At 38.6% G+C, this 9,813-nt stretch overlaps 1 long non-coding RNA gene across 1 annotated transcript in view; it reads right to left on the bottom strand.

Annotated features, from left to right (window-relative positions):
• The window catches only part of LOC122203983, a 72,118-nt gene extending 63,916 nt beyond the window's left edge, over positions 1-8,202 (bottom strand). The window contains exon 1 of the long non-coding RNA XR_006195422.1: positions 8,068-8,202. This is a non-coding gene — a long non-coding RNA (uncharacterized LOC122203983). The remainder of the gene's footprint in view (positions 1-8,067) is intronic.
• Positions 8,203-9,813: the final 1,611 nt, after the last annotated feature.

Consider the following 9,813-nt stretch of genomic DNA (forward strand, 5'->3'; position numbering starts at 1 on the left):
GGGCCCTGTGCCTTTGACCCACTCCAATCCTTGGGTGAGGGTCTCAAAGAACAATGGCCAGGTGCAGGCCCACCCCCAGGAACATTGGTGTGACCATGCTGCTACAGATGCCCAGAGACTGGGGTCAGATGCCAGCCCACCCCAGAAAAGTTTCATGCAATCATGTAGCAGCAGCATTTCAGGGAGTGTGGTAAATCACAACACACATCTCACCCTAGGCTTCACCATTTCCCTAAAGTCCTTGTTCCAATACCAGCAAACATTGCTGTTCTCCAGGGTCCACTGAGACCTTTGCCAGTCAGGAGGCTGTACAGCCTCTACCAAATATCCTCTCAGCAGGGGAACTGCCTCTCGGACCCCTCAGACCTCACTGCCTGCTCCTGAGGATTCATCCTTCCCACCAGAGCTCTGCCAGGTATCAAGTTGTGGAGTCTCAGACTCTGCAGTCCTCTGCTTATAGAGTCCTAATGGTACTGAAACCCTCTCCTTTCTCCTTTCTCCCTTTCTTGTTCAGTCCCTTATGGGTGTTTCCACTCTTCCTCTTTCTCTCCAGCTGCTTTTGGGGGGAGTGCTTTTCCTGTACTCCCCACCCTGTCTCTGTCCTCTCTCCATAAGCAAAAACAGCACCCTACCCTCCGTGACTTCTCTCTCCCCCAGTTCACCTCTCTGTGCCATGTACCTGCTGCTTTCTGTGGCTCAAGTAATGCAGATTGTTGTGTTAATCCTCAGACCAATTTTCCAGGTGTGCAAGATGGTTAGGTGTTGATCTAGCTGCATTTCAGGGACAAGAGAAGCAGAAAACTTCCATGCTGCTCTGCCATCTTGGCCCAGCACAATACTCCATTGCCCAGATCAACTCATATGGCCATGCTTGAAGTCACAGAGAAGTATAGTATAGTTCAGAGTCACTGTATGCTGCTGAAGAAGAGCCCTCTGAGACAGGAACAGAGGAGGACCCTGTACTCCTTGTTGAGAGAGGGACTCCCATTTTATCTCTTTTGTATGTAACATATTTGAATATAAAGTCACAAAATATGAATATTCATTAACTCTGGGTGGAGAACATAAGATTATTAACATACTTGTCATGTATGTCTATATTGTATAAGCTTTATAATAAAAATAAACATGAAAATAGAGCATAAGCCTTACACTTTAAAAATAAGATAAAAAGGTATTTTGTCACATAACCTGCCAATCATTTCCCAAAGATTATGCCCACCTCTCTGATATTAGGCTCCACTATTCACATACCCTGAGACTCCAACATGGAAGTAAACAACACAAGGAAGGAGAATCTCACAGAATCCATTCTGCTTGCTTTAGTTTGGGAAGCAAGAAATGGTCTGTCAAGGCCAGGGGTCTGATGCGAAGTAGCATCAGTGCTGGCGGGATTTATAGTTGCCATAAAGTAGACTCACAAGCAGCAGAACAAACTATTGCATCTAGCCTGTGGTTGTGTAAGAAGCAGTAGCAACACCAGTTTCCCTATCAGAGGATTCCGTGGTGTGCTTTTAACATTTTTGGTGGGGTGGGGAGTAGGGAATTTCACTTCCAGTTAGTCCTCTACTATTCTCAAAATTCTGGGAGGCACTTACTATCTTTTTTTTTAAACTTTTCTTTTGTGAAATGTAACATAGATTCTTAAAAATTCATATCAAGGCATAACTTAGTGAATTATTACAAGGATAACCTTTGTAATCACTACCCAGGATAAGAAATAGAACTTATCATTTTCCCTAAAAACCAATTACCAGCCCTCCTTCCGCCTCAAAGGAGCCACTAATCTGACTTTTAAAATAATTATTTCCTATGGGGTGCCTGGGTGGCTCAGTTGGTTAAGTGCCCAACTCTTGATTTTGGCTCAGGTCATGATCTCATAGTTCATGGTATCGAGCCCCACTACTGGCTCTGTGCTGACAGCATGGAGTCTGTTTGGGATTCTCTCTCTCCCTCTCTCTACCCCTCCCCTTGCTCACGAGCATGCTCTCTCTCTCAAAATAAATAAACATTAAAAAATAATTATTATTATTTCTTTGCATTCTTTATAGTTTTATTACTGGAATGTGCACCCCCGAAATAATACAGGTACCCGTTTTGACAAATATATCTTCTAAATCTTCCCACCCCTTCCTTTTTCCATCCATCTCTCTCTTTCCCTCTCTCTCTCTCTCTCTCTCTCCTCCCTCCCTACAATTTGTATGTTACATAGCTGGCTTATTTAAGCCCTTCGAGTTTCACAAAACACAGTATGGGTTTTGCTGATTCTATCTCCATGGTGTAGTTTCACATGCTGCACTTTTCCCTATAGTTCCTATAAAGTCATGTTACATATAAAGAATTGGTCATATTCTATGATTTTTTTAAAAAAGAATTTCCTCAGAGTTTGTGTCATGTTCTTCCAAAGCCTGTTAGGCTTTGCAAATGGTGTTATTCTAATTCACCCATTGCTTCTTCCATTATTAGCTGGAATACATCTATAAAGAGACATTTCTCTGCATGTACTTTGTAGTTACCCAGTAAAAAAACTCATAAAGGATAATACTTAGACCTTTTCCTTCCTTTACCAGGCTCTAAAATATTGAGTTGTTTTCCTACCTTCCAAAACTGAACAATTAATTTCTTTATAAAGTAGTACTTTGAACTCATTCATATATTTAAATATATTTGATGTCTTCAAACTATTATAGTTATTACATTTATTGACATATAAATTTCCACATCTTATAGGCACTAGGAGCCTCTTTAAGTTGGCTTTGACCCTTGTAGTCTCTGATAACTCTGTTCATGTCTGCAGTGACACGATCTCTGATAATTATCTTCAACACTTTTGACCCAGGCCCCTAGAATCAGACATTACTCCCCAAACACTTTTGTTTGCTTGCTTCTTTTAAGAAGGAAATCATGTATACTAAGTACCATCTGAGCTCCAGGAATGTTCATTGCTATTAGACTAGTCATTATTTTTATCTTTTAGTGGTCATTACTAGAACACACACACACACACGCACGCACACACACATACACTTTTAAAGATAAAGCATCTTGTGATTTCACCATAATACTTTTAATTTAATTTAGAATGTCAGGATATTGACTTATACTTGTCTACCATATATCTGTATCTCATGTCTCTTCCCTGAGAAGCTGGTTTTCAAGATCACTGGGAAAGTAAAGTAAACTGTTACATAATTATATACAGTTGACTCTTGAACAATGCAGGGGTTAGGGGCGTTGATTCCCTGCACAGTTGAAAATCCAAGTATAACTTCTGAATCCCCCAAAACTTAACTACTAATAGCCAAATGTTGACCAGAAGCCTTACCAATAACTTAAACAGTCAGTTAACACATATTTTGTATGTTATATGAATTATATTACGGATTCTTAGAATAAGTAAGCTAGACAAGAGAAAAATGTTATTAAGAAAATCATAAAGAAAATACATTTACAGAATTATAAAAATTTGCATATAAGTGGACCCATGCAGTTAAAATCTCTGTTGTTCAAGGGTCAACCGTATTTGTTTAATCCCACATTACATTCACAGCAACCTCAGAACAACAATGCCAGGGGGCACCTGGGTGACTTAGTTAAGCATCAGACTCTCGCTCTTGGCTCAGGCTCAGGTCATGATCTCACAGTTGGTGAGACTATGCCCCATGCACTCTGCTCTGACAGCATCAAGACTGCTTGGGATTCTCTCTCCCTCTCTCTGTGTCCCTCCCCTGCTCGCTCGCTCTCTCTCTCCTCTCCCTCAAAATAAACATTAAAAAAGAAGAATAACAATGCTAATATTAACATAATCAAAGCTACTATTGAAAGGAGTTGGACATTTTTGCTTATATTTTCCCCACTCTCTCTCCATTTCTGCTTATTTACATTGTCAGAACATATACACATTACATAGTATATTCTTTCCTTTATAGTCCTTATTTTGTATTAGTTGTGTAAGCAAATATATAATGAATATTTACCCCAGTCTTTATATTAATGTCTCAGGACATTTGGTTTAAATTCCATAGGAGGAGCTTAGCAAACAGGTATTTCCTGAATTCTTGCATAAAGGTAAGAGTTTGCCTGTGGCGTTTATACTGGAAAGTCAAATTGCCTTGGTTTAATGATTGTCTTACATTTTCTTTACATGAATATCTTTTTAAATGCCTTTTTTTTCAAGTTTATTTATTTATTTTGAGAGAAAGAGAGCATATGTGTGCATGAACAGGGAAGGGACAGAGAAATAAGGAAAGAGAGAGAATCCCAAGCAGGCTCGAAGATCTGAGATGTCAGTGCAGAACCCAATTGATCATGACCTGAACTGAAATCAAGGGTAGGATGTTTAACTGACTGAGCCACCCAGATGCCCTTTACATAACTATCTCGAATATGATACTCCAATTAGTTTGGTATAAAGTTTTGCTATTTAAAAGCTGATGACAATCTGAGTTTCTTTTCCTTGTAAGTAGCTGGGTATTTTTTCTGGATGTTTAATAATTATTTTTCCTTTTTCTTTAATGTGCCATAATTTTACTAGAATATATCCAGATATTGGTTGTTCTTGGTCAGTTTTCTCCAGTACTAATGTATCCATTCTAACTGTAATTTTAATTTTTTTCTTTTTTAATTTTAGGATTTTGTTTTAAATATAGCTGATGTAACAGTTACTAAATGTAACTGTTCCATTTTCTTCCATTCTGGGGACAGTGAGAGCTGGAGAATTACTATCATACACACTCTGGGATCTTTTGGGCTTATCTTTTCTCTCTCAAATATTTTTATTACCTTGCTTTTTTGAAATCTTATTTTCAATTTTTTCTTTCACTATCTTTGAGTTCATTTATTCAGATGTCCCAACTTAGGCTTCAATTATTTTAATTTTTAGTTATTATGTATCTATTTTCTGTTAATAATTATCATCTCATTTTTTAAATTTTCTAATTCTGATTTACGTTGTTTTTTTCACATGTGGTTTCATTTTAATATCTTTTAAGTAATTCTGAAATGATAGTTTGTACTGTTATCTTTATGTGAACGTCTTTATGGCATGCTTTTACATTGACTAGGGATGCTAGTCTTCTTGAAAGAGAACATCAGCTACCTCCATCTTGACCTCTGTCTGTACTTTCCAATTAAATTCTTCCCAGCTTATCTCTTAACTCAGGCAAAAGACCCTGAGGGCAAAGCATCCCCAGCTAGAAACCAAAACTAACCCATCAAGAAATAAGGACTCCGCCCTGATGCCAGCAAGACCCCACATGACTAACCCAAGACAATGTTCGACCAGACCTTTACTGCCCACGTGCATGCACCCACCGACCTTTGTCCAACAGTTTCCTTAGGTAAACATAGAGGTATTTTTAGCACTTGGGAGACAGTTTTGGAGACGTTTGTCTTCCTGGTGTTGACCTAAAAGAAATAAATTGTTTCACCTCCGCTCATTTCTCAGCTTTGGATTTTGTCAGCGGGGAGTGGTCGAATCCGGTGTGTTTGGGACCCCGGAGCCAGGTGCTCTTGTACCGCTACACCCCAGCTACACCATCTTCTTTTAATCACATTCCAAGGAATGTGACCTCAATCCTTTTTGTTGCTCTTCTTATGTGACCTTAGTTTTCTTGAACTACAGTGAAAACTTGGTTCTAGATAGCATTTCAAAACTCACAGCTGTATAGTTCTCTTTGGTCATGTTTTCCCAAAGTGTCACAAAATACGTGGGGCGCCTGGGTGGCGCAGTCGGTTAAGCGTCCGACTTCAGCCAGGTCACGATCTCGCGGTCCGTGAGTTTGAGCCCCGCGTCAGGCTCTGGGCTGATGGCTCGGAGCCTGGAGCCTGTTTCCGATTCTGTGTCTCCCTCTCTCTCTGCCCCTCCCCCGTTCATGCTCTGTCTCTCTCTGTCCCAAAAATAAATTAAAAAAAAAAAAAAAAAAAAAAAAACGTTGAGAAAAAAAAACAAAATACGGCAGCTGACATTTTGACTTGGTTTACCTCCCCAACTTTGACCTGGACATTCTCTCCCACTTTGTCTCCATTTTCCCTGAGCTACTTAATTTAAATTCTATTCCCTCGAGTTTCTCTTAGTGTGGGCTTTGTCCTGAAAGGGGGCTTTTGCTGGTTCATTCTGAGAACTCATAGGGCAGAAACTATGCAAGCCCATTCTGACATTTCTGAAGACTTGCATTTATTCAGTGTGCAGAAGCTCTCTCAGTTTTAGCTATTGTTCTCAAACTGAGTCTCTTAGCATTTCAGTGAGGATCTGATGGCTGTTTTAGGATTTTCTGGGCTATAGCTACCCTGGTGCTTCTTCTATACAGATACTGACACCATGCATGTCTTGTAGCTGTCATTGATTTGTCTCCATCTACTGAAAATTGGGGATTAATGAGGATACATATGTTATCTGTGGAGTTTTGATTTGCTAATCAAGTTTCTCTGCATGTTTTTATAAGAAGAGGAATTTGGGGAGATTCAAAATCTATACTGTTGTGATTATCTTGTAACAGTCCAAGAATCCTACATTAATCTTTTTAAGTAAGTTTACTGAGATATAATTCACACGCAATTTATACAGTACACCAATCTATAATTTTTGACAAATGCGTACAGTTATGTAGCCACCACCACAGTGAAAACATAGAACAGATCCATCACTTCCAATAATTTCTTCATAACTATGCCCCTTTAGTGTCCTCTTCCCGGGACCCCAGCCCTTTGAAACCACTGATTTGTTTTCTGCCCTACAGTTTGTTTAGCCTTTTGAGTCTGGATTCTTTCACAAAGCATCATGTAATTGACATCCACCCCCATTTTTGTTGGCACTGAATGCTGCATCTTAGAGGGTGGGGATTCTCAGAGATCCAGTCCCTTCTCTAGTGTTTTGAGAGCCCTTTCCAACCCTTCCCCAGGAGTATAGGATGACTTTCTTACACTCTTGCCCCAGGTGCAATGAGTTTTTACTTGTGCCCACCCCTCCCCAGGGGGTGGATGGGTGGCTACAGGTATACTGCCCTTCCCCTAGCAACTAAGGTTTTTGTTCCTCCAGGAAAAAGGAGCCAAGTGCACTTCTGCTTGGAGGCTTTGTCTTCTCCTGCTCACCTTCCTTCTCGCTCTTGAATGCCAGAAACTTCCAGAAAAACCTGGGGTCAGGTATAGATTTCCTTCAGGAGTTAATGTCCAAACAGTTCTGTGCCCTCATGGTAGCCCACACTCTGACTTTATCTATTTGAAAACCTTTTTATCTTCTTACACATTCTGTGGAGTCATTGTCTGCTTCCCACCCCCACAGGAGAAATGGTACTCACATCCCACCTGTCTTTGATGGTGCACATCTTAAGAATTCAGGCTAGTTGGATGCACAGAAAACTCAGCTTTTTAATGGGTTCAAGAAAAGTTATGATTTTGTACATTATCTGGCTGGTTTTATGTGATTAGGTGGAGGCTATGCTCTTTCCAGCTTTCTACACCTTCGGTGGAAGCCAGAGATGTCAGTATGTTTTTAGTACATTTCTTTTTTGCTTTATCAGCCAAGGTCAACTCTTTGGGTACATAGCTAAGAGTCATGATAAATGAAATGGAAAAATTTTAAAGATCATCAAAATCTTTGCAGTTGAATTTAAGATCAGTTCAGTCTGACATGACTGACATTGAAAATAACTCGTGGACTATCACTACCCCTCACACTATCCACGCATTGTGATGTTTCACAATTAACTAAGAATGTCTCACAAACTCTGACTTCTTGCAGATTTACTACCTTAAATGGGTCAAAACATTCTGAGTAAAACAGTTTTTCAACAAGAACATCTTTTGTTTCTTTACAAAGAATGAAGGAAACTGCTACAGCAATCCATAACTATAATAATATAGCATAGCCAAATATGACTTTACTTAAAACCTTTATTTTAACCTGATGGCCCTACACACTATAGATTACTTGGTCATAAATTCACATTTGTATCAGAAAGGAAACGTGTACAGCACAGTATATGAATAAACAAATTACTTTGAGATCTCAGAAAATTGATGCTAGCTTCCCTTACTTGAAGTCTAATTTCCTTCTTCAAGTTGACTCACCATTCTGATTACACATTATTTTTCTTCGAAGAGGGGCCTTCTATTATTTGTTTGAACAGGTACCAACACCAGACTTCATGATGAACTGGAACTCAGAACAGGGAGTTCATCAGGAACCCAGACCTGTCCCTAGGCTCTGCTTCTCTCTACTCATTTCCCTCCTTCTTTTTCTCTGAGATTACTTTTGCTTGCTTCACAATGCACATGGTTAAACATTGTCACAATTGAGCCCACAAGTTTCTCACAAGCAGGTGATAACCCAGACAGGGACTGGAATCAAGTTCAAAGTTTGTAATTCTTGAGAGAGGATCTAATTGACTTAGTTTGGGTCAGCACTTGACCTCTGGTCTACCATCTGTGGTCAACGTGCCAGGGTCATGGTTCAGGGTGGTACCCTGTGGGGAGGGGGCAGGGCAGATGTACCAAGATGTTTCTTATACTTTGTGTTGCCTTTGACCATGTCTCTTTGTATCCATTTTGGCATGGACATGGCACTCTGAGTTAGTAGGAGAAATGAGTTGAAGAAATTAACTAGTTTTAATGAGCTTATCTGGTGTTCTACTTTTTCCTTATTTTAAAAAAAAAATTGTGTTTCTATGGAAAACTATGCCTCATCTATAGCACACCATTCTCAGTTATTAGGTTCTAGCCATGTTGATTGTTTTCATTCATTGTTCATTTGTCAAATCTTTATAAGTTATAGGCAACTGATGGCAATTTTAATTGACTTTCTCTATCCTGTGGAAAATCCAGTTTCGTCTCTATTTGCAATTTATTGCAACATTCCTTTATTCTACATAAATGTGTGCTCTTTTGACTTTTCCTTTGAACAGTTTAAACATTTTCTTAGTTCCCTGAGTAAAATATCATGTCATACGAGTACAATATTTTATATCTATATGAATCATGATTTTGTCTTTTCATGAACATTATTCTCTGTCGCCAATATCACTTTTCTGAGCTTTTTACTGGGTCAGCCTTAAAGTAACCTCAGCATTTTTATTTATCAGAAGATTCTTTATCTTAAAGAAGATACTACTTTGTGAGTACATGGACCACAAATCAAGAAATCTTGAATACAATTAGAACTGAAAAAAAAAAATGTAAATCCCCTGTGCCTCCAGTCTTTTGTGGAAATTGTTGCTAATGATTTATGCTCTAAGGGCCTTAAACTTTCACGGATATGTTCTCAGCCCCTAAACAATTCATAACATGTGTTTAATAATGTTTGGTAAATTTAATTATGAATATACATTTTAAAAGTAGTTTTCTACTATACATAACTTAAAAAAAATTGGTCAGTTAAACTAAAATGTTCAAGCCTAATTTTTATCATATTAGATATGGGAAGGCAGGAAAAACAAATAACAAGTTCAATGAAAAAAAACTATATAAAGCAACATTAACTTAAAAAAAATCAAACTTTGAGAAAAGTCAGGACTACCTAGTTCCCTAACATTTAAAGGGGAAGGAGTTGGGAGATAAATAGCAAAGCTTATTAAAAACAAGAACAAAAACAAACCTAGCTAGTGTTTTCTCACCATTGAAGCAGAACCATGAAATTCAAATGGCAAGAATGATCCTGTATTTCTCTTGTGAGGAGATGTGAGAAGAAAAAGATGGCTTGGCCCTTTTCTTGTGTTGGTATTTTTGTTAAGTTATGTCCTTCTGTCTATTCTCGGCTTCTGAATAGGCATTCCATTTTATTTTTTTCCCTAGTAATATTTTAAAATTAAACCCCAAATT

Source organism: Panthera leo, chromosome D3 (genome assembly GCF_018350215.1).
Source record: "Panthera leo isolate Ple1 chromosome D3, P.leo_Ple1_pat1.1, whole genome shotgun sequence".
Taxonomy (NCBI): domain Eukaryota; kingdom Metazoa; phylum Chordata; class Mammalia; order Carnivora; family Felidae; genus Panthera; species Panthera leo.